The sequence below is a fragment of the Hevea brasiliensis genome, chromosome 15 (genome assembly GCF_030052815.1).
Source record: "Hevea brasiliensis isolate MT/VB/25A 57/8 chromosome 15, ASM3005281v1, whole genome shotgun sequence".
NCBI lineage: Eukaryota > Viridiplantae > Streptophyta > Magnoliopsida > Malpighiales > Euphorbiaceae > Hevea > Hevea brasiliensis.
In genome coordinates, this window is record NC_079507.1 from 39,223,947 (window position 1) to 39,229,429 (window position 5,483).

The following is a 5,483-nucleotide window of genomic DNA, read 5'->3' on the forward strand; positions in this document are numbered from 1 at the left end:
TGGTTCTAGGTTTAATTGACCCAATCACATTGTGCCAAGTGTCAAACCTATATTTAATCTTAATTTTAATCATCTTACATGATTAAAATACATTTGGCAAGCTTATGTGTAATGCCATCTGTCACCATCTCATGGTGCCACATGTCACCCTATGAAATGACCAAAATGCCCCTGTGTCTTAATTTTCAGTTCTCAACCCAAAATAATTATTTCTCTTCTTCTAATCAATTTATATCAAATATAAATCAATTAATTAATCTCTATTAATTAATTTCTCATTAATTAAATTAATATTTAAACACTTTAAATATAAATCTAACTTATACTATACATCCAATAATCTAGATTTGGCTTCAAGTCATGCTAGGGACTTTGCAATCTAATTGCAAACCAAACTTATTTAATTAATCAATTAAACTCTTTAATTAATTAATTAAATCATATTTAATTAGGTGATAACTTGTGTATGTGTGTGACTTACTAGGCTCATCACTAATTGGCAATGAGATATGATATCAACTCTTAATATCATTAGAACTCTTTCTTACCATAAATGATTTCTCTAAATCATTTTATGCACCTCATAGACCATGGTTAATACCTAGCATAGCATGCCATGGCCACCCAATTAGTAATAAGGTTTACCTTAAATGAACCTATAATCATATGTTACCATGCACTGGAACCTCTCTGTTACAAAATCCCAACTCAAGCTGGAGTCATGGTTTATGTCAAACTCCATTTGCAATGAATATTATGTTCTCTTTTAATTCCAGTTCTTGATTAAAAAGATTTTCTCATCAGAAACTCTTTTCTGATTAAATCTATCTGTCTTGGCCAGGAACTTGAAACATCAAGAACAATTAAATGAACATAGGATTTTATCTCTATTTACTTAGAGGAACAGATTCCATCTTGATCAACACCGACCTCCATATATAACTAGTAGGAGCCAACACGTGCCCATATACCCATACACAGTACAAATATGAAAGCAGTATCAAACTCAAACTACCTATATACAAGATAACTATGCTATCTCAGGTCTAAAGACTATATGCACTGATATGATTTATGACAAAACATTAACAAGAGTAAACTCCATGTGCTTGTCATAAGTCTCACTGGCTCGGCCTACTTATCATTTATAAGTGCCTTTCATGTTTGTCATATGGCATGAGACTCACCATTCCATCTTATTTATATCTCATATAAATTACTTGGGAACAAACATGAATACAATCTTTCTGGATAAGTCATGTCCTTATTATGAAGTATCCTCGATTGTGAACCTATTTATGATACTTTGTACTAGAAATACTGTCACTCGTATTCTTAACAACTTAAGAATAATATTTCTAACAAAATATCAATTGACCTTTTCTATTACACATAAATATATTATGTAAACGAAAAAGTGGAAAAGCCTTTTATTAATAAAAATATGTACAAGATACATACTAAATGATATGCTCTAGGGCATACTACTAACATTCTTCACTTGTCATTCTCATGAAATCTCCTCCTACTTGTGAATCAATTGTGTTTCTTATGGCTGGAGTAACTCTGGTATAGAAATTCTGAACAATCATCCACTTAGGTATTTCATGATGAGGACATTGCCTTTAAAGCTCTTTAAATCTCATCCAAGATTCATACAAAGTTTCATCATCCGTTGGTCTAAAAGTTACCATCAAATTCCTCAAATGAGTGATCTTCCCAGGTGGGAAAAATTGTGAGAGAAAAGCTTGAGATAGCTGCTCCCAAGTAGCTATAGTAACTTGTGGAAGTGTATCACACCACTCTAATGCTGAATCTCAAAGAGAGAATGGGAATAAGGTTAGTCAAATTACTTCATCTGAAACTCCAGGTTGTCTTTGTGTGCGACATATCATTAGAAATTTCTTCAAATGAGAATGGGAATTTTCAAGTGGACTTCCTCGAAATTATGAATTCTGAACCATTTGAATGAGACCAGTCTTTAACTCAAATTGGTTGGCTCCAATAATAGCTCTGTTATCTCTCACATCTGCACATCTAGGAAAAGCATAATCTAACATGGACCTTATTCGCTGATCATTTTGATTAACAACTTCATTCTGCCTGTTCTGATCATTTCCTCCATTGTTTCCATCATTAGCTCTATTTTGATTCTCCATATTTTCAATTTTCTCCTCTTGCTCAAGCCTTTTGTTATTCTTCTTTTTCTGCTTCCTTTCTCTTCTTAGATTCCTTTTTGTTAGCTCGATAAAATTTTTCAATTTCAGGGTTAAACAACAATTGAGTATCACTTGTGCTTTTGATAGTCTCACAAACAAGAAAAGTACCTGAAAAACATAAGGAACATCAGTGAAAATAAAAGAAAATAAAAATTCTAATCAGCTTAAAACAATTAAAATCCAACTTAAAAATAAATAATTCCCCAGTAACAGCGCCAAAAACTTGGTGTTGCTGTGAAATAGCTTCCACAAGTGCACGGGTCACAGTAGTATAGTTTTAAAAATATTGTTTCCACAGGAAATTGTGCTTAAATTGGAAATAAATGAATAAGCTAATTAGAATGCTAAAATTTAAAGATATTGGTAATGAAATTTAAAATTAAAATTGGTATTTGAGGAATTTAAGCCAAATCAAACAATTAATTAAACTAATTAAACTAGATGACTAAAATTCAAATTGAAATCACTAATTATGAAATTGGGAGGAATTAAATCTAACTTCAATAAAAATTAAAATGATTTTAAAGATAGGATTTTCAATATCGTTTGCATGTGGTTTATCCCCAATTTAGCCAAACACATGAGAATTACAATTTTGAGGGAAATCAATTCTTTGTTCTTTGAAACATTTCTCAAGCATTTCAAAGTTGGTATTCATAAAATCAAACCCTGTTTTTACGGTATTTTAAACTTGACAAAAGCCCAATTAAAGCTCTAATTGATTTTAAAAGTCCCCTTAATCCTCTTAGCTTATCTCTAATACCAAGAAAACTAAGTTTATTACAAGATTATCTATCCCAAACGTTCACTTTTCAGTCCATCTGTTAAGGATTAAAACTTAACTTAATGAGGGCCCTTTCATCAAGCAAGGTAACAAGCTGATAAGCAATAAATCAAAATGCAGCAAATCTCATTTAAATGACAAAATTAGTTCAAAAACCACAATACAAAGCAATATTTACAGACCCATCTCTAGAATCTCAAAGTTCTACTCTCAAATCATGATTTCAAGACAAACCCAAGTAGAGAAATGAAGACGAAATGAAAATCAAAGTTATAGGATAGAAAAACTCAGTGAAAATGGTGAAGAAACTGCTGTTGGAATGTTGAAGAAGGCGTCCTCTTCAGCTCCTGCAACCCGATCTCACGTGCTCCTCTTTCCTTTTCTCTCTCTTACAAAATCTCCCTAATTTTCTCCTTGTAAAAGGAAAGAGAAAAAGGTGTTTAAATATGGTTCAGAGGTCAGCCTTAGAATTAGTTAAAAGACAGAATATTTTGGAGAAAATGATGTATTTAATCAGAGGACCAAAAGTGCCACGTTAGCAGTTTTCATTAAAACGTCACAAGTTGAATCAGTTGTGTTGCGCCTTGTGTTGCAAGTTATGTAACTTTTTGCTTGAGAAAAGCTTCATATCTGACAATGACACAACCTGTGACACAAGCTGTGTCATAGGTTGTGCAACTTTCTGTTTCTTTAAAACTCAACTTCAAAATTCTCTTATTAAAATTTTGCAATTCAACTCTAATTTCCTCCAAATGGCTACTCTGATCAAAATATCACCAAAATTCTCTAAATTTAACTTATAAAATAAATAAATTCCAAAAATTAAACTAAGAAGTGTAAAAAGGCAAAATTAACTAAATATAGGCTAATATCTATAGTAAAAGCTATAAACAAGGGTAAATTATGTGCAAAAATTATACCTAAATGATGATATAAAATGCTTTTATCAACCAACACTTTCCCACCCTGCCACCACTAGCACCATCAATTTCACCCTATCAATATTATCATCGCCACCACTATTGCCACCACCACCATCACTACTACCATCCCCACTACCTTAGCTATCATTGGCACTTGACCACCAATTATTGTAATTATTACCATTCATTATCGATATCATAAATAAATTAAATATTAAAATAAAAGTTATCATTACATTATGAAAACCTATATTTTCATTTTTGTAACCAAACATAGTAATATAATGACAATTACATTACATTGCCCTACAACTTTAATTATATTACATAATTAATTATATTGGATTGCATTACGCTCTACTAAACATAGCCTAAGTTTTATGAATAACATGTCAATGGGTCACACCCAAATACTTATAAAGATATATTATAAAAGAGCTAAAGGAAAGGTCAAGGTTAGGCTTGCTATAGGTTCTAATGGCTTTATGCCTCCTATTGCTCTAGCATTGATAACGTTCCAGATTTGGGTTGTTACACTAAACCCTTTAAGGAAAGTGAAAGGAAACAATAGTCACAAGAGGAATATATTTTTTCTTTTAGGTTATAAGCTATTTTCACATATTTTTTTTTTCTTACAGGTCTTTAAATTCTTTGATTCCTTACTTGAAATGAGTGGCTAAATATTAGAGAGAGATTTTAGTAGTCATGGGAAGAAGAAGAAGAAGAAGAAGAAGAATGTAATACTATTGTCGAAGCTAGACAAAATATGTGTCCAAAGTAAGAATATTCGTTAAATGCCTAGTGGGGGGGGGGGGGGGGGAAGGGGAAGTTTTAGTGATGAGAGTATATAATAAATTAATTAAGTGTGAGTTGTTGTGACAAGTAACTTTGACTGCTGAAGGACAGAACTTTGGTTGCTAAAAGTCCTTCTATAGGCATATAAATAATGAATGCCACTTCATTTCAATTATTGATCCTTGCTTTATTAATACCTAACCATATTCTCTTTCCTACTGCTCCTCCTTTCATATAAATCCCTTACCTTAAATTGTTCTAACACGTATAAACTCCCCATAAACTTCATCAAGGGTTTAAACGTCCTCTTGTTAGTAGTATGCCCTAGAGCATATCATTTAGTATGTATCTTGCACATATTTTATTGATAAAAAGGCAATTTCACTTTTCCATTTACATAGTGTATTTATGTGTAATAGAACAGGTCCATTGATATTTTGTTAGAAATTCTATTATTAAGTTGTTAAGAATATAAGTGATAGTATTTCTAGCATAAAGTATCATAAATTGGTTCACAATCAAGGATACTTCATAATAAGGACATAACTTATCCAGAAAAATTGTAATCATGTTTGTTCCCAAGTTATTTATATGAGATGTAAATAAGATGGAATGGTGAGTCTCATGCCATATAACAAACATGATAGGCACTTATGCATGATAAGTAGGCCGAACAAGTGACACTTATGATAAGCACGTGGAGTTTACTCTTATCAATGCATTGTCATAAATCATATCAGTGCATATAATCTTTAGACCTGA

The 5,483-nt window shown here is 31.7% G+C and overlaps 1 non-coding gene across 1 annotated transcript; it reads left to right on the forward strand.

Moving 5' to 3' along the window:
- The first annotated feature begins 1,602 nt into the window (after positions 1-1,602).
- LOC131174300 (small nucleolar RNA R71) lies at positions 1,603-1,709 on the forward strand. The gene has a single exon (XR_009144548.1). It is a non-coding gene; the product is annotated as a small nucleolar RNA R71 (small nucleolar RNA).
- Positions 1,710-5,483: the final 3,774 nt, after the last annotated feature.